Source organism: Megascapheus bottae, chromosome X (genome assembly GCF_031878675.1).
Source record: "Megascapheus bottae isolate mThoBot1 chromosome X, mThoBot2.hap1, whole genome shotgun sequence".
In the NCBI taxonomy this organism is placed as follows: domain Eukaryota; kingdom Metazoa; phylum Chordata; class Mammalia; order Rodentia; family Geomyidae; genus Megascapheus; species Megascapheus bottae.
This window is the reverse complement of record NC_143547.1, coordinates 86,577,402-86,596,571: the sequence shown is the minus strand read 5'-3', so window position 1 is coordinate 86,596,571 and position 19,170 is coordinate 86,577,402. Positions and strand designations below refer to the sequence as shown.

Sequence of the window (19,170 nt, the reverse complement as noted above, 5' to 3'; positions counted from 1 at the left end):
TGGCAAGGTAACAGGGTATAAAATAAACTCTTAAAAATCAACTGCCTTCCTCTATGCCAACAATGAGAGATACGAGGCAACAATCAGGAAAGCAACTCCATTTGCAACAGCCTCAAAGAAAATAAAGTACCTAGGAATTAACTAAGAAAGTAAAGGTTCTTTTTGATGAAAACTTCAAAATCCAGAAAAAGGAAATTAAAGCAGAACTGAGGAAATTGAAAAGCCTCCCACGCTCCTGGATTGGAAGAATTAACAAGCCTGAGAACCAATGGAATACAACTGAAGACCCAGATATTAACCCATAGACATATGGCCACCTAATCTTTGATAAGGGAGCCAAAAAATAGAAAGGAAGAAAAACAGCCTCTCCAACAAGTGGTGCTGGCAGAACTGGTTAAGCACCTACAGAAAACTAAAGTTGCATCTTCTCTGTCACCCTGCACCCTCAGGCAGGCACTCCCTAGGAGAGGGCTTACTTGTTTTGGGTGCGATCAGTAGGGACATTTTAAGAAAGACTGTCCCAGTAAGCCTCTGCCACCGCTTCCATTCAGTAGATCACAAGACTCCAGCGTGCCTCGTACACCCTGTCCTAAGTGCAGAAAAGGATTTCACTGGGCTAAAGACTGCCGATCCAAAACTGATATTCAGGGCAGGCCTTTAAACTCCAAGAGGGGTGTACCCCAGCCCCGTTAAATAAGGGAAAACTCCAGCGCATGTGCATTGGATGGTGCCTCTCATGTCTGGGGTTAGGCCTAAGATGGTGTTCACCATAGGAGGACAGCCCTTCAAGTGCCTCATTGATACAGGCGCGAATTGGACAGTGCTTAGAAAAGAGGAAATTCCTGATCAGTGGAAGCTGGTTACAGGCCCGCCTCTGTTGGGAGTTAGAGGACAGACAGGATCACAGCAGACAGCTGATTTGGTAACTTGGAAGGATCCCGATGGCAATACAGGAGAAGTTCGCCCCCTAGTGGCCTCAGGCTTAACCACCAATTTGCTGGGCCAAGATGTATTAGGGGAAACAGAAGCATTTATTAACGTTGACCGTAAAGCCTTTTATGATAATCCCCTGGATGACGAGGAATATCGGCAATATTCTCTCGAGGGTCAAAGAAATTATAGAGACCACCCTACATTTGAGATAATCAGAAGGGATCAACTGCTTTCCTGCTCTCGGCCTCACCCCAAATCCTAAGGGCCAGTGCTCCTCTGGGGACACCGAAAATACGTTGGACCCCGGGTCCCCCTGTCTGGATGGAGCAGTGGCCACTGCCTCGCCAAAAATTAGAGCAACTTCATCATTCGGTTGAACAACAAGTCCAGTTGGGACATCTCCAACGCTCTCTGAGCCCTTGGAACTCCCCAGTATTTGTAATTAAAAAGCCTAATGGCAAGTGGAGACTACTCCAAGATTTGAGAAAAATAAATGAGAGGATGGAACTTTTCGGGACCCCCCAAAGGTGGATGCCCTGGATACCTGCCATTCTTAATGACCAATATCTTATAGTCATAGACATCAAAGACTGTTTTTTCTCTATTCCTCTCCACCCAGAAGACACTGAGAAGTTTGCCTTCTCCCTTCCTTCATTAAATTATAAGGGCCCTGATTTGCATTTTGAATGGACATTTCTACCTCAAGGCATGGCCAATAGTCCTCCTATATGTCAGGACTATATGTCTAGAGTCTTATCCCCTCTTAACGAGGAGACAGGCTCACTTTTCTATGTATATATGGATGATATCATTATAGGAAGCCCAGACACTCAGCATTTAGATTGTCTTTTTAATAAATGTCTCCATCTGTTAAAAGATAATGGCTTCCAAATTGCCCCAGAAAAAATCCAAAAGATATCCCCCTTTAAAATCCTGGGAGCTGTCCTAACGCTGGATGTTATGTCTCCTTTAAAACTCCAAATATGTATCCAAGACACTTACACCCTGCCCCAACTGCAAAAACTTCTTGGTGAAATTATTTGGATGAGGCCATGGATCCCCATAACCACTGCAACCCTCACACCTCTTTTTGATATTTTAAAGGATCTTGATCTGACCTCCATAGTAACATTGTCAGCTGATCATAAAGAGGTTCTAAATAAAATTAAATTAGCTATTAATGAAGCAGCCTTAAAGAGGTATGAACCTGCTATGTCCCTAATGCTCTATATACTATCAGGACAGCTCCTCCTTACTGCTCTTTTAGGCCAGGAAGGGGAACCTCTTCACTGGATTCACCTGTCAGTCGGAGGAACACCTAGAGTTTACTCCATGAATGACCATATGGCAGATTGTATTGTCAAAGGATGAGATTTATCCACTCATCTTTTGGGGAGCGAACCCCACTCTCTTATTGTCCCCTTTAGAATTAATGATTTCTCTTGGCTACAAAGAAATGATAGACTAGCAATAGCCATGGAAGGCTTTCCAGGTAAAGTGGATTGTCATTATGGTCCCCATAAATGGATGAGCTCCTTTAGTCAGCTGGAGTGGCGACCTCCAAAACTTTTTCTAATTGAAGCCGATCCCTCCTTCCCCACCGTATTCATGGATGGAGGCAAGAAGGGGGCTTCCGTTGTTATTTTCTCCCCAGGTAAAGGCAATTCTTCTCCTGCAGTGACCCTGTCTCATGAAATACAGGGCTCAGCGCAATTTAAGGAACTTTATTCTGTGGTCCTAGCACTATCTGAGGTTACTGGTCCTCTTAACCTATTCTCAGATAGCCTTTATGTGGTCAATTTGTTACCTAACCTCATAGAAGCTCATATTAAACTTGATAGTAACCCCATCACTCCTTTGATGATTCAAGCTAGAAATTTACTCAAACAAAGGATTTCTCCTATGTTTCTTCAACATCTGAGGGGACATCAAAGCCTTCCAAGTATTTTGACCAAAGGCAATGCCCTCGCTGACCAGTTAGCCTCTAATCCTGAATGTTACACTTTACAGGTGGCTATCTCTTTCCATCAGCTCATGCATGTCACCTGGAGGGGACTATACCACCGATTTCCCCAAGTTGCTATTAAAGACCTAAAAAAGATTATTAGGACCTGTAAGTCATTCCACCCTTTCCAAATGGGCGGTGTTAACCCTTGAGGCCTTTGGCCTAATAATTTGTGGCAAATGGATGTTACACATTTTCCCTTTTTTGGAAAACTTAAATACATTTTTTAAATAATAGACACCTTTTCCCATGCCTTTTGGGCTACAGCCCATTCCGGGGAGAGAACTAAACATGCTATCAGTCATTTTCTTCAATGTTTTGCTACTCCCGGATTGCCAGACTAAATAAAATCTGATAACGGTCCATGTTTTGTAAGCAAGTCTCTTGATGACTTCTTTAAACAATGGCAAATTACCCACACTACTGGCATCCCTCATAATCCCAGAGGACAGGCAATAGTAGAAAGATATAACCATGTCCTTAAATCTCAATTAATAAAACAAAAAGAGGGAACACTCCCCCCCATGATCAGCTAAAGATGGCCTTGTTTACTCTGAATATTTTAAATTTTGCCAAAGGGGAGCATCTCACCCTTCCAGAAACACTGGACAACCTCTATTCCCTATTGAACTGTCTATGTCCAGTGGAAGGACCCCCTTAATGGGGAGTGGAGGGGCTCCGATCCCCTCATTACATCTGGAAGAGGATTGTGTTGTGTTTTCCACACTAATGAAACAAGCCATTTTGGGTCCCTGCAAGGGATCTTAAATATTGTCCCCAAATAGGGAGGGACCCCAATAATATTGATGAGGACCCAGAAGGCTCTTTGCCTCCTGAGGATATCTCTCTCTCTCTCTTCTTTTTCAGGATAAATAATGGACCTTACAGTGCTGATCCTGTTTCTTCTTGGAGTCAAGATACCCATCATCAGTGCGGGGTTTGGTGACCCCAGCCAGGCCAGAGCTTTATATGCTGATCTGGCCCCAAGATCAAACCTCAGACATATGGCCAACCCCAATCATGTGTGCTGGCTCAAAGAAAAAGATAGTAGATAAAATTATTGAGAACCATGATCTTGCTATACCTGAAATAAGAAGCAAGTTGTTGTTTGACCCTGAGACACAATCGATCCTGCAAGCTGCCTTTAATTTGCTTAACATTACAAATCCAAAATTAGCAGGAGACTGCTGGCTTTGTAAAAAGCCTGGGCCTTTACAGGCCAATGCTATTCTTATTAATTCAAATTATTCCTATGATTATAGGCCTCAGAGTGGCCGCTGGGGCCACTTCTGGGGCAGCGGGACTGGGAACCTCCTTACATTATTATAAAGCTTTATTAGTACTCTTTTAGATCTCCAGGAACAACTGGACTCCCTGGCTGCTGTAGTTCTGCAAAATCGTCAAGGACTCGACCTCTTAAGACACATGAAAGAGCTACATGCCAACTTCCTCTGGACCGGACTGCATGGATGGCTACCCTATGTCCTTCCATTTCTTGGTCCTATACTCCTCTTGTTCTTACTTTTAACTTTTGGGCCCTGTGTTATCAATAAGTTCATACAACTCATTCAAAGCAAGATAGAATCCATTCAGTTGATGAACGTATAGATGCATTACCAGAGGCTTGCTACCAATGCCAATGACTCCTATGACCAACGAGAGCCCTATGACGAGGAGGGATCCTTCGACTCCCCTTAGATGTCTCCCCGAGAGCCAATGACGGTTAAGATCTGTGGAGCTGGGACAACCTAAGACAGGCCCGGGGGTGATCTGTAAGTGGGACAGAAGGCTGCAGAGCACTCAATGACAGGTAAGATCCACTGAAGGGGACAACCTAAGACAGGGGCTTCGCAGGCTTGTCCCCCCTGTTTTAATAAACAAAAAAGAGGGAGTTGTTGGGGCCTGACCTTCATTTCTGAGGCCTGATTCTGGTTCAGCGGCCATTAAAGGACTTTGGCCAGGCATTCCCTCCTTGCATACCTCTCTTAAGGCATCTCTGTGTACCGTGACTTGACTGAGCCCCTTGCAGCTGTGCGGGTCTCGCAGCAGTGCAGGTCTCGCGGGCTTTCCTGCACTTGTCCCACCCAGTACCTAAAAGTCTGCCCCAGACCTTTAGTGGTAGCACGGTGGCCCTCTTTCTATTGGCTAGCTTCCCAGTTCCCACCTTCTCTTACCCCAATAGTATATAACTAATTTCCTGATGCAATAAAGAGAGATTCGATACGCTTTCATGGCTGACTCAGCTCCTGACTCAGTGTGGTTTTTTCTTCCTCGGTAATTGGGGGATGGCTGGGTCATCCATACTTACCATCTTGCTCGGCTCCGGGGGACTAGAGGCTGGCCCTGTGTGTCCCTCCCCATTCCTGTGTTGTTCTACTGTAGCAACATTTGTGAACCTTAAACAAATGGAAACTGTTGTGCCCAGCATATAAGACAAGCTAGCATGTCTTAAAACAAATAAATCACTCTATTGTATGGGAAAGGCAAAAGTATTTCTTGAATCTAAATATGGGAATAATATTCTTGTTTCTAGGTTTTCCTATGACATCTGTACTTTTCTTCATGATCATCTCTGCCCAATGTCCACTAAATAACTATACAACAGAATTATAAAAAAAATCTTAGGAAATCCAATTAAATCCTTGTTAACTTAATCTGCACCTGTTATTTATAAATACTGTAAGGGTATACAACAAAGAAAACCAAATTTTCTCAAGTACACACTTAAGTCCTTATGATTTGCTTAAAGATTCACAATATATAAGAAATGACTGGCGCTATGAAGACATAAATGAATGTTGCAATGGGATAAGATTTATTGAAGTTCTACTGACAATGACCAGTTTCACATCCTTTAACCACCTCTGGTGGTTTGCGATTAATGTTTGGCCTTGTTTTGAATTATCTCTAGAAGCACTTTCTTTGAACAACAGATTTTCCAAACTCCATGAAATCAGAAGCGGTGATATACATGTCCTTGAAGATGCTCAGCGAATCAATAATGGATGCACCAATCTACGGGAAATAGCATCTCTTATGAGAGGCTATAATCTCAATAGCATCTTCTTTAGGAATTAATGTTTTCAGTTCATTCATGAGCCTTTCTTCAAGGCCGGGAAGAAGTGTTTTGCCTCCCGACAGCACAAGCTTCATAAAGATGTTATTTTGGATGTCGATGTCACACTTCATTATGCTGTTGTAAACCATCTGTGAGATTCCTTGTTAGTGGATGCCTACTCGGTATGGTGTAAAAAGGACCTCAGGAATCTTGCAGAGATGATCGTTGATGTGGATGAAGTTTCCATCTGGTAGTTTGTATTGTGACTGGGCCTTCTTCTGTGTCTCTTCCTCATGACCTGTGGTAACAAAGCAGATCTTTTCTTTCATGTCATCTCCTACAGCTTTGTTGAAAATCGAAGAGAAAATATAACCTTTTAACAGAAGGCGGACGAGATGTTTTGTTACTGTCTCTTCTAGCTATATTGAGTCTGGTGACAGCGTGGGGAAGGGAATAACTTTCATAGATGGGTACAGTGCAAGTGCCCCATCCCCACTGTCTACCACCAGACCGGTCACATTACCAGAAGCATAAAGAGATCCCACAGCATGATTGGATAAGTAAAATGCTGGCACATCAAATGCCTCGAACATAATTTCAATGTTTTTTTTTTCTCTAGCATCCCATGGATTAAAGGAATGTTCTGTCATCAGTTTTGGATGTTCACTGGATTTCAATTCAAAGAGATGATTCCACAGTTTGTCTACATCATCCCAAGTGGTTACCAAACCACGTTCAATGGGGTAGTGTAAATATAAGCAGTTATGTCTGCTTTGTGCTTCTTCTCCTACGAAGTATTTCTTCTGATTGGCTCTTGCTGAAACTACGTTGAATTTATGATGTCCCTTAACAGTGTTGATGACACATCGAGGTCTGCTTTCTCCTGTCAGGCCTACTATGCACAGTCCGGAACCAATGTCAAAATGACAAGTTCCCGCATACTAAACATGTTGTCCTTTGATTTCCAGTCTTCAGTGAAATAAAGCAAGCACACCTGGACCAATCCCTGTACACGGGCTCTTCCTTTGTTTCTAAAGCCCCAGATTTCACAGCTTTTAAGTTGTTGCAGGTCAATCCCTTCCACCAGAAAACTTTTGTCTTTATCCCATGAATGCTGTTTTACTTCTGGTGACCTTGAGCTTGCCAAGTTATAGTTGACAGGTACATAACAATGTACCTATGGCAAGAATTGTTATCGTAACACTGAGTATCCTACCCTGGCGCTAGTGACTAATGCCTGCGATCTCATCTACTAAACAGGCTATAAATCCTGAAGTTTTTGTACATCTATGTACATTAACAATATTTACACCAAAATTAATCTCTCTCCTTCTTTCTTGTTCATCGTGGGGCTTGAAATCTGGGACTGGACTCTGCTCCAGAGCTCTTCAGCTGAAGGCTATAGCTCTACCATTTAAGCCACAGTGCTACTTCTGCTTTTCTGATGGTTAATTGGAAATAAGAGTCTCATGGACTTTTGTGCCTGGGCTGGCTTTCAAGCGTGAACCTCAGACCTGAACTTCCGGAGTACATAAGGTTACAGATGTGAGCCACTAGGACCAGAATACATCTAATTTTCTTACAATATGTTTGTATCATTTTAGTTAGTCGATACCAAAAGATCTTATATATGAGTTTGAAATTTAAACATTCTAATTTTTTTTTTGTTTTCAGGAAATACTGGCATTATTTCTGCCTTTACATTTTATTTCCATTATTCATTTATTTATTTTTAGTACTTGTCACCATATTTTTATTAAAGAATTTATTAACATTGATTTTTACATCATATTTATTCATTTATTTTTAAAACATAATTTTATTATTATTGGTTAGGTATTGTACAGAGGGTTTACCATTTTGTTAATTAATGAGTACTTTTTTTGGACAATTTCAACCCCCCTTCACTCCCTCAGTTTCCCTTTCTTGTTCCTGCCCACAAGTTACATAGTTACATCATTACAGATTACATTTTTCACCCTTCCACCCTTCTTTTTTGAATATCCATTTTATCCTACCTAAAAATGAAAGAAAACATCACCATCATCACCATCACCACCAAAACTCACATATTGTTATTTCCTAGAATTTATTGCAATAAATAGCATTTTCTGTGGTCAGAGGAATTATACTTTTGGATTGCTCCCCTAAGATATCCTCCTTTAGCCTGACTGTTTTAGGTGTGGATTCCTATTGTCTTATTTTTTGGCTCTAGCTTCCACATATGGGTGAAAAAACATGCCATTTGTCTCTCGGAGCTTGGTTTACCTCACTTAGCATGATTTGTTCTAGTTGCATCCATTTTGTTGCAAATGAAGTAATATTCTTTGTAATGGAGAAGTAAAATTGCTCTGTTTATATGTACCACATTTGTATTTTATTGAAGGGATAATGTATAGAGGAATTACAGTAGTAACTACAGTAGTAGGTGCATTACTTCTCCCACACTTATAACACTTCTCATGCTTTTGTCCCCATATCCCCTCCCCATACCCTCCCAATCATCTTGTTTCCTCCCCTTCCCTATCTCAAATAAACAAATAAATGTATGTAAAATATACCAGGTAACATATTCAGGTATAGTAATAATGTGAGATTAACAATAAGTGCAAAAAAGACAAGAATAATAACATAGTACATTAACAACAGTCATACAAGATAAAGCTCTTGTTTCTATATCCTAGAGATCCTTCCATTTTGTCACATCTTATGTGACCTTATGTACATAGGTTTTGAACTATTATAATTCTCTTCTAGGAGAGTCCTACATGTGTACTGATGATTACACATGAGACTTTTTCTATAATTTGGCCATTGTGAGTAATGCAGCAATGATCATGATGTGCAATTGTCTTTACCATATCCTGATTTGTATTATTCTGGATAGATTCCCTAAGAGTGGTATGGCTTGGATCATAGAGGTGATATATGTGTTGTTTTTTAAAAACCTCCAAGCCACCTTCCAGAGTGCTATCAGCTTACATTCCTACAACCATTCAACAGGGTTCATTTTCGCCCACAGCTTAAACAGCATTTGATGTTATTTGGATTCTTTTTATAGATATACTTTTTTACTGTAGTTAATAGAGGAGTTACACCTATATTTGCCAGATAGAAGGTGCATTACTTCTCACACATTGATTCCCATTCTCATATTTTTGACCCCATTTCCCTCCCCCTTCCCCTCATCTTTTTTCCCTCCCGTCCCTTTCCTATTTCAAATAAACTAATAAACGTATATACAATGTACCAGGTAACAAATTCAGATATTGTAATATTATGACATTAACCAAGGGGCAGCAAAAGAGATGAGAAATAACACAGTATATTAAGAACAATCACACATTATAAAGCTCTTGTTTCCATATCCTGGAGATCCTTTCATTTAGCACTATCCTATTTGGCCTTATGTACCTAGGTTTTGAGTTATTGCAATCTGCTGCTAGGAGAGTCCAAGGTTTGTACTAGTTACCACCATTGAGCCTAGGTTCCTTTGAGTTTGGCTTACTTCACTTAATATGAGTTTTTTCCAAGTCTTTCCATTTCCTTACAAATGGGGCGATGTCGTTCTTTCTGATGGCAGCATAGAATTCCATTGTGTATAAATACCACATTTGTTGATCTGCTCTTCAACTGAGGGACATCTGGGTTGGTTCCATATCTTTGTTATGGTAAGTCCTTCTGCAGTGAACATTGTTGTGCTAGTGGCTTTAGTATGTCCTTGTTTCTGGAAGATTGGGTAAATGCCAAGTAGTGGGTTTGCTGGGTCATAGGGGAGATCTATGTCTAGTCTTTTGAGGCACCACCATACTGCTTTCCATAGTGGTTGAACGAGTTTACACTCCCACCAACAGTGTAGTAGTGATCCCTCCTGGCCACATCCCCACCAGCATCTGTTGTTATTAGATTTCTTGATATTGGACACTCTGACCGGAGTGAGTTATTTTGATTTGCATTATGTAGTCTTGGTCAACAGCAATCAACTGTAGATCCATGCATTATAAAAACTGAAGAAGGAACAAAGGACCAGCGATAGAAAAATAATATGAGATACAAGAAGGGAGATAAATATTAATGTACGAGTGTAACAATAATATAGTAATGAAAGAAAGGGATAGAGTGAGGATGACTTACCTAAAGTGATAGAAAGGAAAATAATTGAATACAAAATTTAGAAAAAATAAGGTAAAATATATAAAAAGTAAAAAGGAATAACAATTATATATAAAGAAAAGAGGAAAATACATATGGGAGAGATCAATGATAAAAATAAAAAAATAAAATTAAAAAAGGGGGACACCTCATAATTGTGAGTTCTTAAAGAAGAAGTACTAAGGCTGAGAACCGACAGATTAAAAAGCAGGGGACTGTACCAATAAAAATATAATTTGTAACAAGTCTGTACACAGTGCTGTCACTATTATCACTATGTTTCTAGGAATGACCACAATGACAGAAGAAAAGAGGAAGAAAATAGAATTAAAACATTATTTTAAAAAAAGGAAAAATAAAGAGGATGGAGGTTAAATGGCAAAAAAAAGAACAAGTAAAAATGCAAGTGAAAAAGTAGAAAAATTTGAAAAAATTATGTTTAAAAAAGAAAGGAAAAAAAGATGTTCTTCAGTTTTTGGATATTTTCTTGGGGGGGGGGGGGACTTGTGTCTGCACTAAATTTGGGATCCAAACATTTTAAGTAGTCTTTTTCTCCTGTGATTTGGGTTTGAGGTTTTTCTGATTAGTTTGCGTGATCTGGCAGAAAAAGTTCTGCCTTACAGATTTGGTTTGGGGACTCTGTGACAGGTGAGAATTCTGAGTCTCACAGGAGACATTCCACTATTTTTGGTAGCTTGAGCTTTAGCCAGTTCAGCAGTGATCCTGAGGTGGAGCAGCCTCTGTCTTTGTGGCCCTGCCTAGGAGAATAGCATATGGGCTCACGGCTTGGACAGGCTCTATCTGTAGCCCGCAGGTCTGCACTGCCAAGAAGTGCTGTCTGCTCAGCTTCCAGAGGGAAGCTTTGTCTCTGTGGCAGCTCCTTTGGGGAGCAGCTGGTGCCATGGCCACTGTGCCACCTATGGAGTGGCTCCAAACTTTCTTCTTGAGCCGGCTGCCTGACTTTTTCCTCTCTGACTGAGATTTCTGTGGTGCTAAAGCTTACTTAGAATTGTTCTTTAGGTGTAAACTTTCCACTATGAAGCTAAAACTGATACCTTGGTGAGAGCTCAGAAAGACTCACCCTGAACCACTGGCATCTTCCACCGATGCTCTCCTCTATCTTAAATTATTAAGGACACATACTAAAAATGAAAATATTTAAATTTTGCCTCAAACTTCTGTATTTGCTAACAAATAATACACAATATTCTGTTTTAAGAGTTCCAAGGATTTTAATCATAAAAATATTAAAACTTAATTCTACTGTACTTACCCCCATATAAAAAGAGTTGCCTCAAAGATCATTTTTCACAGGAAATGACAGATTTTCAACTGAATTATGAAACTTCACTTGGTACAATTCCATGTAATTATTTGGCAGACAAATGTATATTTTCCTCAAAATATTCTCCTGCTTAAGATTTGAAATATAACAATAGCATGATTAGCCATAATGGCTTGCTTCTTTTTACATAGATTGTTAGCATTTTATGAACTATTGACCACAATTCAGTATCAAATAGAAATTTTAGAGCTTTTTGAAAATAATTCATTTTTGTATTAAATGACTTTTCAAAGTTCCAAAACAAAAGGAAGTTTAAATACTTCTGCATCTCCAAACAAATCTCAAAAATGAAAGGTAATTTAATGTGCCTTTAAGATGATCTTTTTCTTTTCTCTATGTATGTGGTACCTAGGAACGAACCTGGGTCTTCATGGATGCTAGGCAAACACTCTACCACTAGGTCAAACTTCCAGCAGAATGTTTTCGTTTTTTTTGTTTTTGTTTTTTTGTGAGTGGTGGGATTTGAACTCTGCCCCTGGGTGTTGTCCTTGAGCTCTTCAGCTCAAGGCTACTGCACTACCCTTAGAGCCACAGTCCCACTTCCTTTACCAAAAATTTACCTTGTGAAAGTATTGATTTTATTGTCCTAGTTGCCTCATATAATTATTATCAGGAGAAATTTATGGTTCAGTTGCAGACATTTCCTAGAAAGTAATCTAATGTATAATTCTAAAGGTGAAAATAGTACAGGACTCAGGAATAATTTTTCCTCTTTTTTATTCTATATTGGAAAATGTTTGAACACTAGTAAAGTAATTCTAATATGAAAAAATGAAAGAAACACAAGATGAATGGACTAACCGATGTTCTTTTAATCCAAGGAAATGTGTTGCATTTTCTCTCAGGTCATCATCAAAAAATGTTCATATATTTACAAGGAGTTAAATATTAAAATTACGTTAATATTTTTAAAAGTTAGTGAATAAATGTAAGCTTTAGACACTTTAAGTTATATCAATATTTTATAGGCCATGTTTATGTCATATTTCCTCCTTTGTACTGGTCTGAGAGATGATAGATGATGGGAATTGAATGCAAAATTTCTTTGGTTAATGAAATCAAACTATATGCCTGGTGATAAATAGTGTGCCAGTTATCAATAACTAAATAATTTATAAACAGTCCAAAATTGAAGTGGAATATTAGAGTTAATCATGTGTTTTCTGCATAGATTCATTAGTAAACTTAATTAACCTTTGAAATATCAGCATTTTCAACCGAGATGTTAACAAGTGGCTTAAGGGCACAGAATCTTCACTGAAATTGAATGTGTCTTAATAATAGGAAGAGGAATGGTGTTAAAAACAAATTGCTAATATATAAGTATAACTTACATTCTAAATAGTTCTGAATATTATCTTTTTGTATAAAATATATGACTCAATTTTATTTTCTCTTTTAGATAATACTCTATCTTGAATTTGGTATATTAACTATATTCTAATTCTTCCTAAACAGTCAAGAATATGACACTTACTGTCTTCTAAATCTTATGTATTTAACCAAAAATAGTTATTTTTATTTTGCTCCCCTATTTCTGATAAATGCCAGAAGTCTAAGGTAATCCATAAACAAGGATTTTAATATTCATTATTTTAAAAAATCTTATAGAAGGGTTTGAACAAATGTAGATTTTCTTAATTGCGTTCCAGTGTTGAGAGCTTTGGCCTTACCCAAGATTGTCCAAGTAGACAAGAAAATAAGTTTCACTTAATATATTTTTGAGAATTTTCTATGAATATAGTTATGGACATCCTAATATTTGTGGAACTAGGTTTTATATGAAAAATTTTACTGAAAAATAAGAACCATTTTTTTGAAAATATAACATACAACTAGCAAGTCAAAATTAGTAATCTTATTTGTTACTTTTGGAAACATTTAGAAATAGTATATGTTGGTGTCACTGGCATATGGTGAATGGGAAAGGACAGGTCTGATTTCATGATATAAAGTACTTCCTCACAATTCTTTAGCTCTTTTTTTTTCCTGTGTATCATTACAGTACTTTGGTTTTCTACAAAGCAAGTTCACTTCTAAGCAAAAAGGTTGAAATGCCAAACTTGTTCAACTAAAAGTTATCTGATACAATCTGCTTTTGCAAGCATATCATTTCATGTCATCTATACTGCACAAAGCAAGCAGCCATTAAAGAAACTTGCTTTATCTGAACCCAAATACATACTCTGTTCCTCTCCTATACCACATTTATAAGAAAGAAAGAAGTAGAGATTGAAAAGAGAGGACAAGGAGAAAATAAGATACACAATGCTTAATAAGAAGGCGATAACAGAATAATTTTCTTAACTTCCTATGAGAAAAATAAATGTTATCTGAGCAATTAAATGGATGGGTCAATCAATAGTAGTCTAGGAAGTGAAAATACATGCAGTAACAAATGTACCAAGTAATTAATTCTTCTGCCTCCCCTTCATTTTATTGATTATTGATTTCCTTTGTTAAAGTCATAATGCTGATTTCTAGTATCTACGTTTTCCTCTAAAAATTCCTTCATAAAACTTTAATATTAATGATCTTCAAAATATTTCTTTAAAAAAATGGAGATTTTGTGTGACAAAATTAAAAAATCTTTATCTCTAACTCCTTGAGCAGAGGTGTGTAAAACATCAGTATACAGCTGGCAAAACTACAGCTGTTGCCTATGTATGAACCTATGTCACACATTAATAAAGACTAGCTTATTTGCAATTATACACACAGCTCTTCTGCTTATTTAGGAAAACTAAGGGAGTAGTTTTTGTAAAACATATTGCCATATGTTTTCTTTTGTACAATAGGTGAAAGTGGCTAATGGTACTCAAATGTGTGTCACAGGTTAATATATAGCTTTCCTGGATAACTTGTGCATGTTTCTTTCATAATTTTTTCAGCATTACTCCCTGTAGTTACAATTTTTTTCTTATAAAAGAATGATATTTTTTACCATTTCTATTGTATGTATTTAATAATGTATTATTTTGTATTTATTTTACATTTTAGGTTAGAAATAGGCATATTGAATTTCATTTCTTTATATGTCACAATTCATCAAAAGAAATTCATTACATATTACTTTATATTAAAAGATTTACTTAACTGAATTTTACATCATATTTCAAATGCCATGTTTAACAAACAAGTATTCAAGAAGGGAATCTCTATATACAATCAATGATCCATAAATTTTAGAATTAAAATTAAGATGAGACTTTGTATGTTATAGATACAAATCGATCTATATAATATAACTTGTCAATAGAGTATTTATGCCATCATAGAATTTTATATGTGTGTTCTTAAATTCATATCTCCTAGATTGTTTCAATAACTGTGGATACCCAAATACTGAGTCATCGCTCTTGTACTGTTTGGATCTAATATCCATATATCAAGGAGACCATGTGCCTTTTATTCCTTAGGTCTTGACTTACCTCATTCAACATGGTTTGCTCTAGTTTCATCCACTTACCAGAGAATGCCATTATTTTATCTTTTCTGTTGACTATGTAGGATTCCATTATATATATGTACAAATTTTTTTGTATCCATTCATCTATAGTGGGGCATCTGAGTTGTATCCATCACTTGGCTATTGTGAATAGTGGAGAGATGAATGTGGCTGAGCAGGTGTCCTTATTATATCCTGGGTTATGATGCTCAGGGTAGATGCCCAGAAGTAGTATGTCTGGATCTTGGGGAAGGTCTATTTTTAGTTTTTTTGAGAAACCTCTAAAGTGCCTTCCAGAGTAGCTGTACTAGTTTACATTCCCACCAGCAGTGCAGTAGGGTTCCTCCTTCTCCACAGCTCTGCCAGTATTTGTTGTCTGAGTTCAGAATATTGGCCTCTCGAATTGGGGTAAGGTGATATCTTAGGGTTGTGTTTATTTGCATTTCCTTTATGGAAATGCTCATGGAAGATGAGCATTTTCTCATATGTTTCTTTGTCATGTTAATCTCATCTTTTGATAAGTACTTCTTCAGTTCCCTTGCCCGTTTAGTGATTGGTTTGTTGGGTTTATGGGGGGATTAGTTTCTTGAGTTCCCTGTAGATATTGGATATTATGTATTTGTCTGGGTAGTATTGGTAAATATCTTTTCCCATTTGGTTGGCTGTCTTTGTACTTAAGTAGCAATAACTTTGTCTGTACATAAACTTTTTATTTTTAGGTAGTCCCATTTATCGAGTTTCTCTCCAATCTGTTGTGACCCTGGAACTCTGTTCAAGAAGTTTTTTCCTGTGCCTATGATTTCCAGTGTCTCTTCTACTCTATCATGTCGCAGATTCAGGATTTCAGATCTGATATAGAGATATTTGATCTATTTTGAGTTAGTTTGTGCATGGTGATAGGCTGGGATCAATTTTAATTTTTCTTCATGTGGTTGCCCAGTTTTGCCAGCACCAATAATTGAATAGGCTGTGTTTCTTCCACTGTGTATCTCTGGATTCTTTGTCGAATACGTTGACTGTAGGTATGTGGTTTAATTTCTGGATCTTCTATTCTATTCCATCGATCTTCTGGTCTGTTTTTGTGCCAATACCAAGCTAATTTGTTATTATGTCTCTATAGTACAGTTTGATGTCTGGTATTGTAATACGACGTGCATTGCTCTTTTTGCCTAGATTTGCTTTGGCTATTCTAGGTCTTTTGTTGTTCCATATGAACCTTTGGATTGCACCTTCTATTTCAGTAAAGTATGCCCTTGGATTTTGTAGGGGATTGCATTGAAATTGTATATCAGTTTGGGCAGTATGGCCATTTTCACTATGTTGGTTCTCCCTATCCATGAGCATGAGATGTCTTTCCATTTCCTGGTATCCTCTTTGATTTATTTCTTCAGGCTTTTGTAGTTACCATTAAATAATTTCTTTACATCATTGGTTAGGTTAATTCCTAAATATTTTATTGTTTTGTGGATTATTGCAATGGGATCATTTTCTTGATTTCTCCATCTGCTTCTCTATTGTTGGCATACAGAAAGGCTACCGATTTTGAAGGTTGATGTTGTATCCTGCCACTTTGCATCTTTTGAGATAATCGTGTGATTCCTGTCCTTGCTCCAGTTGATGAGTTCAATTATATTAATTGACTTGCGCATACTGAACCAGCTTTGCATCCCTTTGATGAAATCTCTTTGAGCATAGTGTATGATTTTTTGATGAGTTGTTAAGACAGTTGGCCAGTACTTTGTTGAGATTTGCAAAATATTCATCAAGGAAGAGGGTCTATAGTTTTGTTTCTTTCATGAGTCCCTGTCTGGCTGTGGGATGAGGGTCATGCTTGATTCACAGAATGAGTTTGTCCAAGAGCCTTCACTTTCAATTTCATTGAAGAGTTTGAAGAGTATTGGTGTGAGTTCTGCATTGAAGGCCTTATAGAATTCAACTGTGAATCCATCAGGTCCTGGGACTTTCTTGGATGGGAGGTCTCTAACTGCCATTTCTATTTCAGTACATTAAACAGGTCACTTTAGTTGTTTTAGATTTTCTTGGTCCAGTTTGTGTATGTTAATATTGGCTAGAAATTCATCCATCTCTTCTAGATTCTCAAAATTGTTGGCATAAAGGTTTGAAATGTATTCCCTGATGATGCTCTGAATCATGGTAAATACTGTCGTGATAGTTCCATTCTCATCCATTATTTTGTTTATTTGGGTGTGTGCCCTTCCGTTTTTAGTAAGATTTGCTAATGGTCTGTCAATTTTGTTAGTTTTTTCAAAGAACCAACTCCTTGTTTGGTTGATTTGTTCTATGGTTTTTTGGACACTAATTCATTTAATTCTGCTTTTATTTTAATAATTTCTTTCTTTCTACTGGAATTGGAATTGATTCGTTGCTTCTTCCAAGAGCTTAAGGTACATCATTAAGTTGTTGGTTTGAGATTTTTCCAATTTGTTAATGTAGGCTCTCAGAGCTATAAATTTTCATCTGAGTGCTGCCTTTCTGTGTGCTACTTTTTGTTAAATTCCATATACTGTCGAATGTCTGTTCTGATTTCCTCAATATCCCACTAGTGTTTCCATAATCTGTTGTTCAATCTCCATGAGTTACAGGGTTTTTGTTTGTGGGAGATTGGTGGTCAGTTCCAATTTGATGCCCTTGTGGTCTGAGAGAATGCACGGAATAATTTCAGTGTTTCTGAATCTGCACAGGTTTGCTTTATGCCCTAAAATGTGGTCTATTTTAGAAAATGTTCCATGAACTGCAAAACAAAACTTACATTCTGGTGTTGCTGGTGCAATAATCTTCAGATGTCTGTTAGTTCTAATTGGTCTATGCAGTTGTTCAATTCTGAGATTTCTCTGTTGAGTTTTTGCCTGATCCATCCAGAGTTGACAGTGGTGTGTTAAAGTCACTAACAAATCGCTTTGTTTCGATCTATGAGTGATTTTAGTGTAAGTAAAGTGTGTTTGATGAAGTTGGGCACCCTGGCTTTACGTGTTGTACATGTTTAAGATATAATAACCTTCTTTCTCTCTTCTCACTAATTTTAGTTTGAAGTCAATTTTTTCTGATGTGATGATGGCAACTCAAGCCTGTATATGGTGGCAGTTAGTTGACAGAATTTATTCCATACTCTCAAAGTATGTTTGTGTTTTTGTTAAGATGTTTTTTCATTAAAGAATTTATTAACATTGATTTATACATCATATTTCAAATGATATGTTTAACAAACAAGCATTCAAGAAGGGAATCTCTATATACAATCACTGGCACTTAGATTTTAGAACATAATCAAAATTAGGCTGAGGGTTTGTATTTCATAGATACATAATAATCTATGTAATAAAGCATTATGTCTATAGAGTCTTAGATTTTTTGTGTATGTAGTTGTGTTTATAGTTCCAATACCATGTCCATAGCATTGGGTATGCAACTTTTGAGTGTTTGCTCTTGTACTGTTTGGATCTAATAGCCATATATTAAGGATACCATGTGCCTTTTGTTCCTTTGGTCTTGACTTGTCTCGCTCAACATCATTCACTCTAGATTCATCCACTTCCCTGAAGATGCCATTATTTTATCTTGTCTGATGGCTATGTAGAATTTCATTGTCTATCTATCTATCTATCTATCTATCTATCTATCTATCTATCTAACCACATTTTGTGTATCCATTCATCTTCAGTAAGGCATCTGGATTGTTTCCATGGCCTGGCCAATGATATTTAGGGTAGATGCCCAGAAGTGGTATGGTGGGATCATAGGGAAGGCCAATTTTCAGTTCTTTAAGAAACCTCCACACTGCTTTCCAGAGTGGCTGAACTGGTTTACAATCCCACCAGCAGTGTAGTAGGGTTCCTTTTTCTCCACAACCCTGCCAGCATCTGTCATTATCTGAGTTCAAAATCTTGGCCATTCTTGTTGGGGTAAGGTAGGGTTGTTTTTAGTTGCATTTCCTTTATGACCATGGATGATGAACATTTTCAAATTTACTTTTCTGCCATTTTAATCTCTTCTTTTGATAAGTCTCTCTTTACTTCCCTTGCCTATTTAGTAACTGGTTTGTTGGGTTTGAGGGGGATTCGTCTCTTGAGTTCCCTGTAGATACTGGATGTTTTTTTGGGGGGAAGATTACACTTTCAACATAGTAACCAACCTAGTGCTCTATAGCTTCCCACACTATAGAGGTTCATAATCTTGGATTTGTATTTTCACTCTCTCCTTTTGTGCCCTTA

The 19,170-nt window shown here is 37.7% G+C and overlaps 1 pseudogene; it reads right to left on the bottom strand.

The window, feature by feature from the left end:
- Window positions 1–5,845: 5,845 nt before the first annotated feature.
- LOC150041495 (actin-related protein T1-like) lies at window positions 5,846–11,051 on the bottom strand (annotated as a pseudogene).
- Between the last annotated feature and the right edge of the window lie 8,119 nt (window positions 11,052–19,170).